This window comes from Rhamphochromis sp. 'chilingali' (genome assembly GCF_963969265.1).
Source record: "Rhamphochromis sp. 'chilingali' genome assembly, chromosome: 19".
Lineage (NCBI taxonomy): Eukaryota > Metazoa > Chordata > Actinopteri > Cichliformes > Cichlidae > Rhamphochromis > Rhamphochromis sp. 'chilingali'.
The window spans coordinates 10,536,758-10,557,790 of NC_137946.1; the positions used below are offsets into that span (position 1 = coordinate 10,536,758).

The 21,033-nt window shown below is 40.8% G+C and overlaps 1 protein-coding gene across 1 annotated transcript in view; it reads left to right on the forward strand.

The window, feature by feature from the left end:
• The first annotated feature begins 15,727 nt into the window (after positions 1 to 15,727).
• Positions 15,728 to 21,033, forward strand: part of gabra3 (gamma-aminobutyric acid type A receptor subunit alpha3) — a 118,200-nt gene continuing 112,894 nt past the window's right edge. The window contains exon 1 of the mRNA XM_080866706.1: positions 15,728 to 16,017. The gene's annotated coding sequence lies outside the window, so the exon portion shown is untranslated. The remainder of the gene's footprint in view (positions 16,018 to 21,033) is intronic.

The following is a 21,033-nucleotide window of genomic DNA, read 5'->3' on the forward strand; positions in this document are numbered from 1 at the left end:
CCCTTCAAATCCTCATTCAACTTACTCATTTTTAAACTCTTACTACTTCCACATACGTTGACGTAGAGCCACCATTCAAACTTTAAAACGAAGACAAGACATTCAACTATTCAACTTGTATTTATCTTTTCAATATCTATTATACTTTTTCTTCAGTTCCAGTTTAAGTTTCATGATGTTTTTTTTACCCGTTTCAGAGTTTATAATTGTTGTGTATGGGACGGAATGTTGCGGCTAGAATGAGACAGCTCAACTGCTAGAGTGAGAGGAGCAAAAAAATTAATCTTCAAATCTTTTTTAAAACTGCTGCTGTGTCCGCAGCGTTTGCTCTACAGGTATGATTTTATCCTCAAAACGTAGCCATCGCTGTCCTCTTTTATCCAATGTGTTTATTATTGTACTAGGTGTTATGGTTCTTTCGTAAATGTCACCAATGCACAGCCTCCTCCCTCCAACTCTTCCATGGATTCTAATGTTAAAATGGCTCAGAAGGTTAGTTTGAAAATCAGAAGAGCATGGTGTCTTTCCACTGTCACCACGTCCATATAATAAACTTCACAGGCATGAAGACTGAGAATTCAATAGACTAGAAATTGCTGTCGCTCATGGTGAAAGAATTTCGTCAATACGACTTGTACTTTTCATTTGGGAACGATTTGTTTCTTTTCTGTTCATTTTAAGCAGCAAAAGTGGGCAACTTTAGCAGGCCAATTAAATAGGGTATTCTGATTGGCCTGTTAAATTCAAACTCATTGTTCATTGGTGGATTTTTCTTCCGCACGCAGGTGGTTCAGATCTGGGCATTTGGAGTCAGATGATGACTTTTAGAATCATTTTTTCTGACTGAATGATTAAGACTTACTGCATTTAGCTGTCTGTTTTCCCACATTTCAGTCATTCAGTGATTAAAATAATATGAGGTTTCAATTTTTTTATGCAGATGTATTCTGACTCTACAGTTTCTTTTGTCATTACTCAGCTTTTTCTAATTTACATTGTAAATATGTTCGTCTACCTTTTAACTTTTTCTGTTAGAATGTCAGCTTTCAATAGTTCTGAACTTTTGTTTTCAGGTGAAAATTTCTGTATTTTTCATCTCATTCAACATTTTTAACTTAACATTCAGCAATTATTTCATTTCAGCTCAAAACATTCAGCTATCAGCATCCACACTGCAGTTTCTTCAGAAAATGCATTTTCTAGTTTTACGTGTAGTTGTTTTTTTCCCCCTGTGTAATAATATTCAACATTGCTATCAATACATTTTTCAAAAAAATGCCTCTCTGTGCAAAATGGGTTCAAAAACATAAACAACTGTGGGATACTGTTTGTCCGTGATTTGAACCGGGGGAACAAATTACGGCAGGATCAGCCTGATATTATTTGTATCCCGCTATAACTTTACTGTATAAAAAGCTAACATCTCCAAAATGTCAGGAGTAGTTGGTTATTACAAGAAGTGTTTGTGAACTAAAAATCAAGAATGTGGGATACTATTTGTCCATGATTTGGACAGCCCAGCGCGTGCTCCCGACGCAGGGAAAACCAATTCTGCAGGGGAGACCTACCTTGGCACTTGTGCAGGTGAATCCACAGGGAAGATATGCTTCACTATATTTTCTAGTCTTTGGCTTGGAAGGAAGTTGGTTTGGAAACATATTCAGCTATGCTTCATCTCCTGCTTTGCGTTTGTGCGGGAGCCCCATCAAAAACCTGTCCATTATGCTAGCAGTGTCCAAGCGTTCTTTTTTTTTTTTCCTTTTCATACGGCTCTGCGCCCCCCTAGGGGGCGGGCCCCACACTTTGGGAAGCTCTGGCATAAGGCATCTTGAATCACTGAGAATAGAGTCCATGATAAGTTCAACTAATCTAGACCACAATAGATGAAAGCAAGGATTGCTTTCCTGAGGTCACCAAGGGATAATAAAGGAGAAGGAGAAAGAACGAACCATCCTCTTCATGTTATCATTAAAAAGAGAGAATAGAATGAGCGTTCTTGCGGGTCAGGTCACTGAAGTATCTAGCCTGAAAGCAGCATCACTGAATTAAATCCAATATGAGACCACCTCCTGTCTCTCATTTCATTGTGTATTTCACTTTAAGCTCTAAAATAAAAGCCAAATTGATGTTACGTTATAAAACAGATTGAGATCCTGCAGGAAATGTGCAGTTTCAAATTAAAGACAACCTTCACTGTGGGGATGAACATTCTCAGCTGGCAGAAAACAAAATTTACACATTATATTCTTCCACACTAACTGCACTGATGTCTGTGGCAAGATCCCTGACAAGCTCTCCCAATTTATACTCTGTTCCACCATCTGCACTGCTGTGCCTAGTGTACCTACAGTATGCTGTCAGATGAAGTGCACTGCAACATGTCAGTTTTTATTCCAAACAGGAGAAAGATGTGTTGGGAGCACACTGTAAGGCAGAAATTCTACCATATGTATTTATTTTTCATATTTCTTATTTTACATGTTTTGTCCTCTGTCAGAAGAACTTACTAAAGTCCCATTTGGAAGACAGTGTGGAACGAAGCTGTGCAGTGCAAAGTCAATCGTTCTTAGTCATCTGTATAGACTAGAAAGACACTGTAGGGCTAGGACAGCTAATGTCTAATGAAAACTAAGCCTGATAACAAGCGCCATGGCCAGGTAAATGTCACAGTGTGGCATTCATGTCAACTAAAGGATCCACATACCAAAGGTATAGTTGTGACATCCTTCACCTGCCAGGCACTCACAAGAGATGTTTTTCTTTTTTATCAAATGTATCTATCCAGCCTAACCCCAGCAGTCCATGTATTTTTTATGATTCAAGTCTGCTGCTTTCCTTTAAGCCACATTTGATGTGGATTCCCAATAACAGCCTACAGCTGTCCTAGTAAGATCTTTCTTTTAGCTAAAAGTAAGTGATCAATATGCTAACATACTCATTCTAAGATAAAAAATGTAGGAGTACACAAAGGCACAATGAAATGAGGCACTGGAAGGGATTGTGTTCTGTACATGCCACAGGATATTTGCTACCATCCTCCACATAGAACTGAAAATGCTGCAAAACCCCAAATGAGAGACAGCACCTCTTTTTCTGCAATCAAATAGTTTGACTGGTAAGAGTTAAACTTTCTCTATAAAGACGAACTACATGGTCAATTGCGGTCTCTTTCATCTGCAGCAGACCATCCCCAGCGCCTAATTTGTTAGCATGCATTTGTAGTTGGAAAAAAAAAAGATGAAAACTGAGGCTCAGTGATATGTGGGACAGTCAAAACAGCAGAAATCAAGACCTCAGTGTCCTCAGAAAGCTTTTGGCAAACAGGGGTCTCACTATAGTATCGGACCATGGCTAAGAATCACACACGGTCTTCTTAATTGCAAGATAAGATCAAACTGATTAATTGTTTGAACTTTGGATCTTGCAGGTCAAACTGTTGTGTTTGAGATTTGTCAAGTGCTACCTTATTGCTTTGGGTATTTAACGTTGCGGTCAGACTGTAAGTTTTGTTGCCATGTGTTGCTGTAGACAACAGGATCAAACAGCGCAACCCTCCAACCCAGCAACTAGAACATGACTTTGTACAAATGTGAACCAGAAGGTGTTATGAAACCACAGGGATCACTGCAATTAAAACTGAAACACTTTCCAAGACATTAAACTATAAATGTGAACCTAGAGTTCTGGGGAACATTTACTGACATCCTCAGAGGTTCATGAATGTTTGTAGAAAATGTTATGCATTGATTTTAGAGTTATTTTAGCGAGATACACCAGTATCAGTAGACAGATAGGCAAACCTTTTTTCTGGAGTGTTAGACCCTTTCTGTGGCTTAAAAAACAGAAGCATTAGGACCAGTACAACCTGACTGTACTTTGCTATTATATAAATTTGTGGTTTGATTTTCTGAACTTTAACTGTACCAACCACTGAAGTAAGCAATAAACTGCATTATGAGGTGCGTAGCCACCCCCACAATTTATATTTTCAACTGTGGAGGAAAAAGTGAAACCTTAACCATCAAAAATAAGAGCAAAAACCAGCCATTTATCCCTTTTTGTTTTCTTGCTTGCCAAATAATGCTGCTTTCAGTGTGGGTTCAAGACCACTCTTGACTGTGTGACTGCGTGAGTGTGTGCCACTGGGAAAACTCCCCACTGTGTTACCTAAGGTAGAGTGTTACTCATTCTCTCCTCCACACAGAATCCGATCAGTAGTGGGGATATCTTCAGGGTGTGAGTCTGCATTTCCCACCTTGATGTCTGAGCTCCATTGTCCCAGTGGTAGGGGTTTAAATGTATAGCAAATCAGCTCACTGCTGTACTCCTACTTTGTGCTCACATCAAACAGTGGGTATTTTGTTTGTATATGTTATTCACAACAGCATCCCACAGTGTGATGGAACAGCCGCCTCATTATCAAAATAGTCATTTATCAAATTCAACATAGGCTCCTTAAATGTCAGGCCATGTGCACATTATCAGTGTGCACAAGTAACAGTAAAAAAACAGATTCTGTTTTCTGGTAATTATCCCTCATGGGAGTTTCGAAAGAGAAATAATAGTTCCGCTGCACTTTGCTATATCCAGATAGTGTTATTGCATGCAAGTTTTTTACTCGGTGCACAGAGTATCTTTGCTCTGTGAAGCAGTGCAATCAGAGAAATTTAAACATTTGGATCCACTAAAATAAAAGAAGCACTCGGGTCAATAGCAATCTAAAGTCCAACAGCAATATAAGCCTTTGTATAATTTAGCAGCTTCGGAGATTTTCACAGCAGACAAAGAAATCTTTATATCAGGACAGAACCAGTGAAACAGAATCTAATACTTAAAAATATATTCTTTGTTAAGAACATAGTTTGTTGGTTTGGATGCTTTTGTTAAACATGTTTATATGTGACTCTACAACCAGAGGTAGGCTATAATTTAGGACAAATATTGGGGGGAAAAAGAGAAACAGGTGCTCTGGCTTCATCTAAAGGTCACAACTTGCATTCACTAGCAACCCAAATGTTCACCATTTAACACAGTGTTAAAAGGTTTCCAGTTATTTTGTAAAGCAAAGCTAACCAGCTCTTGGGATGGCTTTCTCAGTCTTACATGTACGAGGAGGGTATCGAGCTTTTTCACCTTTTTTTTCTATCACTGGTGCTGTTTGTGTATTAATTCTTGTATAGTTTCACTTCTATAATACAGTCCTTTTTTCCCCCTTTTCTTTTTTTTCTCAGTGCTGTCAGAAAATACGCTGCAAATAAAGTCAAACCTTAATTCTGTTTGGGGATTTGGAAGATTTTTTCCGCAAGTCTTGGCATTCACGACTGTTATTAGACTGGCAACAGGTTAATGTGCAGGTTTCTGTGATTTACTCTAGTCATGTTGCAAGAGATCTTCCTTTGTTAGGTTTGCAAAAGGACACAAAATCCTTACAAGACTTCATAAGACCCCTTTATGACACCTTATGACTATTTTCACTTGTAATATCTTGTCCTTACTTTACATATTATTCTTTTATCTTAGTTAGCGCCTTAGTTTTGCTTAATTTTTTGGGATAGGGTTTTTAGTGTCCTACCTCTCATATTTATACTTTCAAGTGGGCGTTGTATTCTGTTATTATATGTTACCTTATATATGTAATCAAAGTAGTTGAATTAGAATACTGCTGTAGATCATATTATACCCTTTAATATAGAGTGTGTGAGCTGTATGTAGTTTAGTTCTCATTATACTTTTGAGTTAACAGAACATATTCACATATTAGTTCATTAGATAAATGTGCATCACTCTGTATCCTTGATCTGCTGGGAATGTGTTACACTGTTTTCTTGACATGCTTAATTGTTGAATCATGAAGAGAAGGTTGTAAGCAGGAGACTCTGTGTCTAAAGACAGGGGAGATAGATAGACCACATTCCACACCCCCACCTTACAGAAAGCAGAGAAACAACTGCCGAGGTCATAACTTAGGCGCTGTAACAGAGAAAGAATATGATGTTTTGGCTTTTACGACTAGCTGGGGGCCACTAGAGACTATAAAAAGCTGAGCAACCCGTCACCATTTTGAGACATGTGCCTGACCCTCTGGTAGCATCTCTCCCGTCCGGACGTTGTAATGCTCTGACTGTTGAATTGTATGAAAATAAATGATTGTTGATTGAGCATTTATACACCGAGTATTGTCCCTCCTTCAGCCCAAAGATTCAAAGAATTGGGAGATTTCAACAGCGTCTGCAACAAAGCAATTCCCCCTGGGACTAATAAAGTATTCTGATTCTAAAAACAAATCAGAATCTCGTTGTTGTCATTGTTCATTTTCATATCCATATGTAAACAATAAAAATTGATTAAAAAAATTATGACATTAAAAGCCAAACCCACAAACAGGTGCAGAACTCCAAAGTGTAGAACAATTATTTGGAGTAGGAACAGCGAGTGCTCCCAAGTATAGCTCGGCTTTTTTATTCAAACAGGCAGCACAGGATGACTAAGCCCTTCCATGGAGTTGGTTTTGTTGATTTAATATGCTTCACTGGAAGACGAGCCACAGTCTTGGCTGCACACGAATGCTATCTTCTGTCACACCTATGCATCCTTCTCTGAGACACACAAATGTTTCTCAAACCAGCGCTTCTTTGTATCTCTGTATGTGTGTGTGTGCTAGAAAGTGTTCCCTTTGATAACTGTAACTTTGTCCTTTAGTATGTGCTGAGGCTTTGCTGATGTGCTTTGAGTTGTGACATTTGAATCTGGGCTTAAAGTCACCCAAATTCCTCGGGGTGAAATACAGCACTGCTCACTTTGACAGGTCCGGCACATTCAGGGGTGCGCCGAAGACTTAAGGTGGATGTAGACATCAAGCCATATTGTTTCATTGATCATACAGAGAAACCCGGAGCTGACGAGATAATTGCTTCTGTGCCTTTCATTACCGCGCCTCCTCCAGTCATTGTAAAGGTCACGACCCTTCCTGTCAGCCTCTCTTTCCAGCCATCAGACAGGTTTTATTGATTGTCAGAAAATGGGCAATAATCAATAATTTTATTTTATTTCCTGGAAATAATAATAGTATTCATTAAATTTCTTAAAAGAGCTAACAGTGATTTATGTCGAGGTCATCCATCTTAATAAAAACATCAACTTTCCACCACTCCCACAAACAGAGATGAATGCATTTAGAAATACAATGACTGGTAAATGCATATTATAGCACATTATCTATTCCTGTAAGGCATCCATTGCTCGTGATAAATTTCCTGACTTTGAGTCCCAGATTCAATAAAGTCGTCTCTCTTCCACTTCAGCCACCCGCTTTTCTGTTCTGTATCTGCCTCTGATGATGTCTTTGGCTGCTGATGAAAGGCCCGGCCACATCCACATCTTTTTTAAGATGTAAAGTGTATTCAGCCTTGGCTGCAGGGTCAGGGTGTGTTTTTTGTTTATTTGTTTGTTTAGTTTTTGTCATATTTCTAATTTTTTTCTTCCATATGCCTGATCTAAAGCGTCCGCCTTCCAGTGTAAACAGAAAGCTGAGTGATGGGCAGGATAGCAAGTTGATGTTTTTAATACTCGCGTTTTCCTTTCCCTGGTGGCTGGCCTAACTAATGCCTACTCTATAATTCTTTCTTACTTGCTTTTCCATCTAAAACGCCATAATGATGTATGGTTGTCTCTCATAACACATCAATAATTAATTTCTCTTGGTTTACTTTGAATTACTACATCCTTGCGTAGCTAATGCCAGTGCTGCCAGCGCCAGCTGTATCTACAAAAAGATAGCTCTCATGTGTCTCCCCTTTTTCTAGATAAGCTTCTTTTCCTCTTCATTTTCAGAATTCATAACATTTTCCTACTTAACATGGAAAACCTTGTCTACAACAAGGGATTTGTAGAAAGCAATGTTTGTTAAATAAAAAACTTTCTTTGCCGTGAAACGTTGGAGGGAAAGAATCACGAAAGGAAATCTGTGCAGATAAAACCCTACATTCACGTAATATGGACAAACGAGTTTTGTTAACTTGTAACGAATTCATTTGATTCAAATGAAAGGGTGATGTCAGATCCACGGTGTAATTCAGTGATCTAAAGCTGTTGTGTCAGAATGACTGCTGCAGGAAATAAGAAGTCATTCTTCTGGGTATTCTCCAACACCCAAAATCATGAAAGCATAGCTTCGGCTTCATAAAATCCAAATCACAACTGCAAACTCTTTGAAGCCTATAGAGCTGACTGGCAGGCAGGTTCTCTTTCAGTGATGCTCCATGTAGCTGAAATCATCAGGGCCAGTCTGAAGATGCACATCTAAGAAACAGACACTATGTGAAGTCTACAAGTGAAAGATCAAACCTTATGTTAAGAGAATAAAATAGTGCTCAACATCACAATCTTACTAAGGCTATCCAGTCAGGGTGCATGCATCTGCATCATCAAAAAAGATTAAGAAAAAAAAGTGCAAAATGTACAGCAGGGCTCTAATGTGAGTGGCCTTGCAGCAGACATGCAGAAGGCTAACCGCTACAACGTGCAGACTTTCAAAATTTGGACCCTCTGCGATGTTTGTCCTCCTTCTAAATCTCCCTGATTCATAGAGATTTATAAAATAAAATAAAAACCACTACTCGTAGATTCAAACTCTTTTACCAATTTCACTACTAGATTACGAAGAATGTGTGTCATAATTCTCTCTTGGAATAGAAAGAGACATTTAGAATGCAGCTGCTCTTCCAACATTATTAGAATTTTATGAGCACTGTCAATAGTATTCATCGTTGTATCACTATCACAGTGGCATTCGTACAGAACTGAGCTTTTACTGAATGTCTTTCCTTTAATATTAACATTAAATGTGCATTATTCATCGTGTCCTTATTATTCTATTTGGCAACAGCAGCTTAAACCGAGAGCTAGCAGTTAGGATTGCTGTAGCTACGCAGAAGGAGTTCTGTGTGATCCAGTTTGAACCCTGGGATCTATTATGATACAAGTTTCCTAAAAAAAAATTTTGATATCTTCCAGTAAAATGTCAGGAAAATTATTGCTTTCTAGGAATTTCCACATTCACTTCAAACCATTTCATATTTAAGGAAAGGTTGTTTTTTTTAACTTGATCATTTAAATCCAAGGATTTATAGAATAATTATTAATTATTAAGATATTTTTCCAAAGCCATGCTTAACAATACTTAGACCTAGTTCATGACTTGTAAAATGGGATTCTGATTGAGTGTTTTTGGTAGTAAAATAAGACTGGAGATGTCCAGTAGTAGCCTTAGCTATTAGTGGTAATAATCAGCGATAATGAATGATTATGAATGAATGCTTATGGCTGTTTACAGATGTTGTCATATTTAGCTGATTAACCAAATCTCGATAGTTTTGGAATTGATCTTTTCTACTCTATGAAATTGCTTCGTGTTTTTTGCCTTTTTGCACGTCAGACTTTTGAGGGTTTTGTGAGCACAAAGTGTGTAAACTGAGCGCCAACACAAAATCTCATTTGAGCATTTGTCTCCTGTCAGAATGTCAGAGGTCTGAGATGTAAGTTCGCTCAGCCACTTGAACATTAGTTTCCTCCTTTTGCCACATGCAGCAGTGAACATCCAGACCCTTCTCACAGTGTCGGAGCGTTCCCCAGCAGCTCAGACAGCCTTGGAGAGGCTACGTTTTTTGAAGCTTCAGCTAGACACTTCTAGTTATTCCAAATGCAGAAGAAATGCATAAGTGTTCTGGTAGATATGAGGATGACACAGTTCACAGACTCTCTATATTAATTTTGCTTACCACAGCTTTTTTGACATAGGCTGGTCACGCTGTCACACTCATTCTGCCTCCCTTGCATGCCTTGCAGCAACAGCGTAAGAGACTCTGAGTGTTGCTAAGGCTTAGCTGTTGATTGTTTATAACTGAAGAGGTGAGGATGAAGATTTTAGGTGGGTGGGGGGTTAGATTACTAAGTAATATATAATAAAACCAATGTTTCTACAAACTGTTGTGTGAGTCTTTAGTCTGCCTTATGTTGCAGCTTTTGAGCCTGGGTCGTAATAATAACTTCTCATCTAATAAACAGTACATTTGTACATAAATATAAAAATACTTACTGTATCTGTGTATGTATCAGTTAAGCGTTGCTGTATCATGGCAAGTTAGAACAATTCTTTGTAAAATAAAGAGCACAGATTCACTACTGGGAACTCAAGTCAATCTGATCCAATAGCTCAACTGTGCGGTCTCTGGAGGACTGTTTTTGAGACCAAATATAAACTTCTGTTCTGTGCTCAACAATCAAATAGGCTTCAACACACTTCTGGGACAAGCAATACTTATGTAGTCTCACGAGACCTGTTTTACATATACATCTGGGGACGACTGCGCACGGGCTTCTATTTAAATAAGTTCTTGGCCTTCTTTTCAGCCATCTAATCAAGGACTGATTAAGGACCAGAATACTAAGAAAAATGCGATGAGCTTCAATTAAGGAGTTGATGGAATAGAAAAGCAGCCTGTAGCCCAAGCGCCAGGCACCGGATTGAGAAGCATTGCTGTAGTGCATTTGGCTCTAAGCACCTCTTGTCCTCAGAGCAGCTACACATCTTGTGTAGAAAATGCCAGAGTCCCATCTGGGATTATTTTGAGCTAAATGGTCTGAATTCAGATTGCTGCCGAGTCTTTTATTTGTGCAAGTGGTAGTCATGGCCTCATTATACATTTAAATCTCACCCCAGCAAAGTCACTAACTAAATGAAACTGCAAAACGAATGTGGGCACAGAAAAAAAAATTACTCACATAGTAAACAGGCCCTATCAATGAGGCCTAATGGGAAGCCATGCAACAGTTTTATAGCATAGTGTAAGGGAAAGAAAGTAGGTGGAAACTGGAATTGTAGATGGGCAGCTGGCCATTTGGGCTTCCGTTGCTTCCGTTGCATTTGAGTGCCTTTTTTCTTCTTTAACAGTGGGTCTGTTTTTCACTCCCAAAATACAACTAGAAAATCAGTTCATACCACCACTGAATGTTTGGTGGTAAACTTAATTATCCTCACCGCATGCACACGCAGTGCTCTGATCTCCAGCAGCAGCAGCAGCAACACAGTGTCTTCTCACTCTGCTCTGGAGAGCAGGGCAGACAGCTTTATAATCGTAGTGGGGCCATAAAGAAAAGGAGTAGGAGTAGGAGGTCTGATATTGTGGCTTTATAAATTAAAATAAATTAACTTATCATTGATGTGAACTGGTGACTCATGCAGATTTAAGCAGGTTACTTCCCCAAAGCAAACGGAGCCTAATATCCGACAAAACTGTCGACTCCTTGTGCTCTCTGTCACATCTGGAGTCTTGCAAACAGGGTGGAAGAGCTAAGCATGTGTCTATAAGTGTGTTGAGAGGTTTTCCACGAGAAAAGTCGATGATAACTATTTGAAAACGACACAGAATGGCCAAGAGACTTCCGGACATTTCTACCATAAACAGAAAGAGCAGAAAGGGTACAGAATGGTGCATAGAAATTCACCAGAATGTAGGTAATGAAAAGTCTGATGCTCAAATTGCCCTGGGGGAGGACCTCTTGACCCCCCCTTCCCCCCCACCCCCACACACCACACACACTGAATGTTTCCACCCCAGCGCTCTGACAAAACAAACACACACACGCGTAAACACACACAAACACACCAAAAAAGCTGTTTCTTACTGGAGATAAGCAAAGCTGCTGAAAGTAAATAGACTGATGGATGATGTGAGGACATATTAATGAAGCAGCAATATCTTTCAGTTAATTGCAGGGCTGACAATGATTTGTGTGGCTTGATTTCGAGGCAATGATGCCAGCACTTCCTCAGGAAACAGTCACTCCAGCTGAGGCATCATGCAGCAGTTGGATGTGGTGTTTTGTGTCAAATGTCCATTTATATAGATTCTGCTTTCCATTGGGGGTTTTTTTTCCTCCCATGAGAATAACACACAGTTCAAGATGAAAACGACCAGGGTGCCATGAGATGCCTGCAAATGTCATCGTCATAGGAGACAGGTCTGCAGAAACACACCACAAGCTGCTGTATTTGATTACTGACAGAGGAGATAGAACAGGAAGTGGCCGGGCGGTGTTGTAGAACCGCCGCAAGACGGGGTGAGCCTTAAATGAAGCGCTGACAGCTTCAATGAAATGCTTGGCACTAAATGGTGAAGGTAATTAACGCTAATAAGGATCAGCTGATGGCAAGTCGATGCGTTCTGTTTCCTGCCCAAACTCGCGGAAGGTTTCATCTCTAAATACCCCGCTTCTTCACATTTAACGCACCACGCACACGCTCCTGCTTTATGAATGGTGATGGAATGGAGTGTTCATTTACTTAAGCAGCTGCTCAAGGATGCCACAAGGGGGCTCCGCACTTGGTTAGTTACAGTGATGATCTAATCTGACAGGGCAATGCACACATCTGCAAGAACACAACACCCTGCTCCATCTTCATGACAGCAAAGCCATCAGGTTCCACAAATCACTTGTTTACCGGAGCCTCTGAAAACCTGTGCACCTGTGGCTCAGACCTGGCTACATATACACACACATCCACACGGCATAATGAAAAGTGAGCCACCTTTGCCTGAATTTTCAGTATGAGATCATTATTGTAGAAAAAACACAGCATGGAGACTCATATTCGAGAATACGAAATGTCTAAAAGGTCACACTCATTAGGTGCTGGGGGGGGGGGGGGGGGCAAAGGGTTGGATGTAACAATGAGACAGCTTAACAACATATTCATATTGGCTATGTACATTCACATCCTTCACATGGGATGCTGAGAGCAGACTTTTAGGCCAGCAGCACCTCTTGAGGCACAAGTGCCTCATTCAGGGTGACCCCAGAAGCTGTTGTTATCAAGCAATGAGAGTTACTAAATTGCGACTAAACTATGGACAGTGACTCCTCTTTAAATGACACAATACATGTCAAATCTATTTTTAAATACACTGTGGTCCTATTTCTGCATACCCCCCCCAAAAGAAAAAAAGGCTGATTCATCTTTGTCCGACTAATTAAGAAAAGCAGCCCAGACGCACACACACACCTCAGTGTCGGTCTTTCCAGAGTTTATAATTATTAGCTGGAGGACATGATTGAGTCATTCCTACTATTCTGTGCCATTTCAGTGTGATCACTCTTCATCAAAAAATACAAAATTTTGAATTATTTTAACATTTCATCTAAAAGAGGGATTTTCAACCTATAAGAAAAATGTATTGGTCCAGCTAAGGATATTATATTATAATATTTTTTAAAATCAAAGTCTTTACCCATGACGTGCCAAATGTCCACCCTGTTACAGGACATTCAATTTTCTATTAATAACTGTTTTGAATACACAGTTATAGTAATATTTACATTTTCTAAAAGCTACAATGTCCCTTTTTAAAATCTGCAAGGAAATTTCATGTTACAGTGCATAGCAATAACAGGGGTGACGGTAACAGGGGGGAGATTTTATGCTAAACTTAGCCATTACTACTAGTATGATGAACAACAAGCTAGTACATGGTGACCACTAAGAACCATTTTTAACATGTTTATTAGCCACATTATAAAAATTACAAAAAAAATTGTTTCCACTATTAATAAGCGTAACAGGTTGGACGTGTTATGCTTTGCCACATTACAAAATCTTGCTAAAACATTGAAAAAAGGGTTGATTAAAGAGTGGTACTTACTCGTCTTCTTCTTGAAAGTTTTCCCTCCAAAATATGTTACATCCGGGAGTGTCATGTGACTAAAAGAATAATCAGGTGATGTGTTCTATGGAATTCTTATCAGAGTAACAGGGGTGACAGTTGATTCAGGGACACAACATTTTTTAAAGATTTTAAGTATTAAACATGCATTAATAATAAAAAAGAACATTTGATGAGGAACATTAGAAATAAGCCAATCCAGAAATGATGAAAAATTTAGATTTTCTTTTTTTTTTTTAAGTTATATTTGTAACTGAAGTCGAGCAAGCATGACTGGGGACATAGTACTTTAGTGACTTGTGCTAAAATAAAAGTAATTTACTTTTAATGTATTTATCCTGTGTATATATCAATGTGTTCTATGGTAGAGGGGGGTTAAACATACAAGAAAATGGTTTAGAAATAAGCATTAGACAAGTTTTACACTAAATATACCATATTATGTCATTAGGACTCAAATGGCACCGAATAGTAAGAATGACCCGATTATGCCGGCTCAAGGAATTTTTGGGGGGAGGGAAATAAAGCGAACTATAAAGCACTTGGTAACTGCAGAAAGCATGGAAATGGCACATTGTGCTCAATTCATTTTATCGCCGTGGGAAAGAAGTGAAGCAGATGTGAAATGTTCTCGGCTGGTCCCCTTTTATGCGAGGCGTCGACTCTTACGCGCACATAAAACAAACAAACAAGCTTCCGCGGCTTGTGGCGTCCGTGATGTAGACACCCGAGTGGGGAACGTTATAGCTCTGGGATGCGTGGCTGAGAAGCAGCCTGGATCCTGTACCAGCGCTCTCTCTCCTCAGCTCACATGCTCCTTTGAAGAACTGGCCAGCACCTCTCTCTCTTTCTCCTTCCCCTCGCCCACAGCAGCTCCCAGCAAATCAAGTTTATTACAGCCTCTAATTACAATTACAGTCTCGAAGGGCTTCACAATGAAACAATAAATGAAAATGATAAATGAAAAAGGCACACCACCCCAACCTTAGACCCCCAGTGAGAGCGGGGAGAAAAGCCTTTCAACGAAACCTAATTAGGGACAAGATGCGAGATGCCTTAGGCTGGACCACACAGCGAGGAATTCCCCTCTTTCCAGGAAAGCAGTGGTGGATGTAGTGAAAGTTTGTGTAGTGTATTTCGTTTAAAAAATAATAATAATAACAATTTGCTGACTTGGTGTTGCACTGTTTCCATTTTGCACTGTTGATGTAAGCAACAGATAGTAGATGAAGACTGACAGGAGGCACAATTTGTGGTCTTTTTTATTGACAGAAATACAGAAGTGTGCGGATTTGTACTGTGAACTGTGAAAAAAAAGGTTCTTATATCGCCTGCAGACTTAAAATGCAGGCTTCACTGGCAGGTCACTTGCAGCAGTTTTGTCTGTTCTTGACAGATTTGTGTATGGCACGGCACACCCGGGAGTTGCAGAGTACAAGAGCAGTCTTGTACTATTTGCTGCTGACTGAGCAGAGGTTAGAGGTGGCATTACGCGCCATGCAAAAAGGGCACTTTGTTCAAACAGAGGTTGAGACGTCTTGTGTTCCTACTGCCTTGCCCAGATTTTTCCCATCTCCACTCCTTGATCAGACCACAACATCCCCCCTCCAAGGTCACAGAGTGGGGATGATCTGCTCCCATTTCCTACCACTGCAATGACTCAGATGAGATTGCTGTATCACTGTCAGCAGCAGCTCTTAGGCTTGGCATCTCTTGTCTGTCGCGGTTGGACCTTGGGCACCTGCGTCAGTGCTCAATCCGCCGGAGTAAGTGGGCCCACTCACTGCTGCCTCTCGCCTGGGAGGTTGCTGTGCAATAACTGCACAAGAGGGGCGGTGGGGGGCGGTGTGTGTTTTGGGGGGCTGGGGGGGAGAGCCCCCTTCCAGCTGTCGGGAACATCAGTGACGAGCTGATCAGTTAACAGTGAGCCCTCCCGCAAACATCCACGCGGGATTTGATCAGCGCGACAGATCACCCCTCCTAAACCAGCCCCCGGGTTCAAGGTTTGCCCCTCCCGCCCAGCGCCAATCTGAGATGGGCAGAAGGAGGGGGCGGGAAGGTTAGTTTGAAGAGGGCAGAGCTCTGCGAGAGGACGCCGCTTCCCCCCGTTATTTCACCGCTGGATTAAAAAAAAGAAAGAAAGAGAAAAATTATCCAAATCCAGTGGCCGGTAACAGCTGAGGGAGAAATCAGTCGGACCAAACGGCAGAACCTCATCAACTCCAAGGAAAGCCAGGAGTGAGAGAGAGAGAAGACACACACACACACAACAGCAGGAACATCATCCTCATTGCTGCTGGTGAGACTGTTGTTATTTTTCTTATTATTAGTCATTACCTCTGCTGTGTCTTCTGTGATGCGATTTTTTTTCCTTCTTCTTCTTCTTGTTAAGATCTCGCACACGTCGCCGGCAGGATAATTGCCGGAGACGGTTGCAAATGGGCTCAGCGGCAATGTTTCATTCACATGCAACAACTGCTGTTTGTGTAGCTACCGCAGTATAATTGATGGTTTAACAGGTCTCCCCTCGCATGCTGAAGTGGAAAAGATGCACGGTGAGGGGGATGCGCGGCTTGCATGCGACTAGCTCTGGCTCTGCTCAACCGCGACGATTTCGCCCGCGAATTAAAGTAGTAAGCAACAAATGTGAGGGGGTTGTTTTTGTGGAGATACACCTGTCACAGGGGTGGTTGAATTTTATTTATTTGTTTGTTTATTTAAAAGCTTAGGTCGACTTCTAAGGACAGTCAAAATAGCAGCACAATGCGACACTACTGCTTGAGCGGCTGTTACTTTCCCTTAATGGGCAATTAGCGGTGAAGACGCGCGAGACGTTTCTGGTAATGATTAAAAAAAAGAAGGGGAAAAAAAAAGCCGCACCTGCACAGGAACTCCGGGCTCGTGCTTTGACCCCGCGTGCTGGGAATCGTGTTCGGAACGAGCTACCGCAACCTGTGACAAGACTGTTGAGCACAGGCTAACTTAACCTTGGATTAAAAACCGTCTTCCATTAAAGCGAAGGGTCTCAACTCCACCGCCAGTGAAATAAACACCACTGCGGTTTGTCTTTTATTAATATCAGTATTTTTTTTTCTTTAATTCACCGGGACTGACAAGTTTACCAAAAAAAAAAGCAGATTAAGAGATGACGACAGTGGAAAAACAGTTCCATGTGCATGCGCGTTTTTTATTTCTTATTTAAACGATTTTCTTGCTCTTAATCATTTAAATTCGGCGTAGTTGTGTGCTTTTGCCGTAGCGCAACACGAGAGGGAACACGACTATCTCTTTCGTCATCCTCTCTGTCAGTTAGCCACGCGTGGTGTAGCTTATGGAGTGTCAGTGGGCGCACATGCTGAGCGATGTCCAGCTGGAATGATGCAAATGTAATAATGACATGAGCTTCCCAAGTGCACAAGTAAATCCAGCAATCCCAACCCCTCTTTAAAATCATGTGAAATTGGGTCAACACACACAAACAAGACACAATTAGAGAATTTGCATCTCCTGTTTGTTTGCTGCCTGAGACAAGGGTGACAACAAATGGTATCCATGCTGTCAGAGTGCTGAATGGAGTCCCTGACAGGGTAGTCCTTTGGTTCTGATCTTTTCCTTTTTTGTAATAGACAGTGTGGCACCTTTTCAGACATCTGCTCCTGCATGTCTTTTTTTTTTTAGTGTCATGGTGAAAAGGTTAACAAGCAGGCTCCATATGCAGACACACGTCAGGAAGAGCTGTGGTACACCTGCATGAATCCTTGCATTCATCTTTTCCACGCTTGAATCCAGCCTGTGTCAGAGGCCAGGAGCTGGTTTTAATTGCCAGACCTGGGAGGCGTCGCTCAAGCACAGCACTGAATGGTGCTCATCCTTTCCCTCCCTCACCCTGATGTTGCCACGTTTTTTCAGGCGTTTGCTCCTCTGCAACATCATGCATGAATGTTTTTTTTCTTCCTACCACACCTCATGTTTTGATGTGATGCACAGTCATCCGGCTCTCAGTCTTGCAAGCTACAGGGCTCGTAATGCGATGACGCCCGTGAGTGTGACCACAAGTAAATGACTTTTCTCAGCCAGTTTCTTCATCTGTTGAGACATACGGAGAGAGAGTCTCCGCACACACACAGAACCCTTTTCGCAGTGCATGGGTGTGTGGTGAAAAAGGAAGTAAACTCAGATTTATTGTCCAGCAGGGAATGTGTCAGCCAGAGCAGATTTTGTTTGAAGGAGAAGGTGCTGTCTCATCCGAGAGCTACAGATGGATGTGCCGTGCTTGTGTGAGACTTGTGTGAACCCGTCGCATCTGAAGTGATTAGAGAATCTATTTTGTAATTGCTATTGTTGGGATTCAGCATGCAGATGCAGGCAAATAAAAGACAGAGGCAGACTGTTGCAGGGATTTGCATTATTGTTACTCGAGGCACCGTAAGACGTGATGCAGTAAAAATGCAAAGTATCTTGAGTGATTAGAAAATAAATGGGGGTAATGGCTCCCAGGGAAAAGTAGTATAAGTGTTTATATTTATATATATGTATATACATATATATACATATATAATTGTGAGTTTGTATTTTGTGAGCAGAAAGAAAATAATTCCTGCATAAATAATGGCGTTACCCTCCACTTCACTGAATTTCCGTACAAGTTAGTCTTGTTTTTGAGATGGCAGTGTGTTCTGAGGTTCCACCACACAGGTCAAGTGGGCACAGGAGTCAGGCATGATGCAACGCTCAGAGGATGATAATGAAAACAGCTGACAAGAGGTAATCATCAGAGCCATCCACATACACCGAAACCTCGACCAGGACAGTGTCAGTCACGACCAATAAGCTCTGAGGGGAAATTTTACAGCTTGGCTCCACAGAGTGACAGTGATGATGAGAGGTGGAGCAAAGCAGGACCATGGGAAGGCAGAGCAGGGTTAGCACACAGATTCTGGATGCTCTCCTCATCCCGGAAAAGCCTAATGTTGTTGTTTTGGATGAAGTCAAGAAATGCAGTATGTTGAAGCTGCTGACTTCTTTTGTCTTAACTTTTTTTTTCTTTGTCTGCATACTTGGAGCTTCCAAGAATTGCACTTGCCTTAGTCTTTTTCCCTTAATGTGAGATCCAATCATTTCCCCATTTCTGTGCACGAGAGACGATTAATCACAGAAGCTCCGTTCACACAGGAATAACGTTACCACCAGACGCCCGCTGATTTATGCTAATTCCCATGATTGTCACTGATTTTCACCCTGCGAGCAGTTGCTCCTTTAAATGTAGTTTATGTTAAAGCCTCCGCCAGTGCGGTGACTTTTATTACTGTATTTTTGGCTGAGACAGAACAGTCCTGACGAGGATGATCATGTGTGGAACGCAAATCCCAGTCATTTATTTAGGAAGTAGAGAACCGCCTGCCAAGGCTGCATAAAGCGTTTTCAACAAGTGCATTATGAGCAGAGCAAATTATCATCTGCTGTTTGATAAAAGACTGCAGGAGCCCGAACTGTAGTTGCGCAACGCGCCAACAACAATTCCAACCTTTCTTGTTAGATCATCAGAGGTCAGACTTGATGTTTTATTTTTTGGATGATTTCTTTTTCTTTCAATTGAGCCGTTTTTCATAAAGGCTAAGATAACCTTTAGACGAACATTCAGCATGTTGCAGGATTCGGTACACTTCTATCTTTAATGAATTCATTATTTTTTTCAGTGTTTCCAGCTGAATGGATTTGTACTGGTGGGGTGGGGTGGTGGATATAGATGTACACACAACAAATCAATATAATCAGCTGCTTCTCCAGTGAGTCTCTTATCTTGCGGATGGACTCCACCTCCACCATGTTGGACTGCAGCTGGTGATGATATTCGCCACAGTTCACCCATCTGCTGCAGGTTGGCCTTAAAGTGGCTCTCCAACTATGAGTGGAGGATCGCTATCACCAGCTGCAGTCAAAGATGCTGAAGTTGGAGTATGTTTCTCTGAGGAAATATTCGAATGATATCAGGACAGCTGCAACATCAACCCGGCCAACAAGACAGAGAAAATACTAAAAACACAAAACATTCAAATGAGTGATCTTTAATTTATCTGAGCAGTGTACCCAAATGAAGTCTGTGTCAGGCACACGGTTACTGTTAAATGAAACGTTCTTCAGCTTTGGAGTCTCTATATAATCTGTATGCTGTAATCCCTGAAATAAAATTGTCATTTAGGGACTTGAATGCATAAGAAGCTGAAGGTTGTATAACATATAGCGTCACCTTGCTCTGACTTATTTTCACCCACTCTTCAAAACCCCACGCGTCTTTCACACTGTCAATGACCTTTAAGATTGACAGTCAAATCTTTCAAATGTCAGAATCTTCTAAGAGCCTAAAGCTTCATATTGGGACCGCCTGTTCCTGAGAGGCAGACTGTCTTTGCAGGTCCTGAGATACTCATAAAATGTCAGCGATTGTTATAGACATTCAGGATCTGAAATGGTGTTTAAAGAAGGATACTTTCTTTCTTTATAACTTTAAAAATGCGTGTGTCCGCTAAGAAATTACCTAAGTCATGCATTTATTTCATCATCTATCAGTGGAAGGGATTTAAAGTATTAAATCGGGGCTTTTGATCGAGGCTGGCAGTCGACTAAAAGGTATTTTTGGCTTTTTAAAGCAAAGACATTGAGTAGCCTGATTTTTGGTTATGATCCAGATAAGCTGAGAAACATTGCTTAAAGGTTATTGGCAAAGACGGCAAGTGTACTTTTCATGAATCAAGGTGCTTGGTAAAAAATGCAGTGAAGTGTAATGTGTGCAGAGGGAGTGGAGGCACACGGGCAAAGATTTACATGACTACATAAATTTCTTGCACACTAGTTTTTGTCTCCTGTCGTGCATGTATGGAATTTAAACCACACACTTAGAGACACAGAAATAATTCAGCCCCAGTCATCTCTGCCACAGGTCTGCCTTGATTGCAATTATAAGTGTGATGCTTCAGGTACCGCTTTTGTCACACACGCTTCCATGAAGCTACACCATCAATGCAGCTGTTGCCCTGGTAACATAGTGTTTTCGGCTGAAGATAGTGGGGATTATTGGGAACCAAAGGTCCTGAGGGGTGAGAGAGAGATGCTTTAATTGTCTCTTCTTTATTTCTTTCTTTCTTTTAAGTATTATATTTAAGTATTTGACTATTTTTTTACTGTATCAAGTGGGACTGTGTGTGGAACATCAAGATACAAGAGATCAATGTGAGGGGCATGCATGTTTGTTCATTATTATGTAACATCCTGGTGTTTGCTGCTGTAATTCTACTGGCAGTTCTTTTATGCATATTTT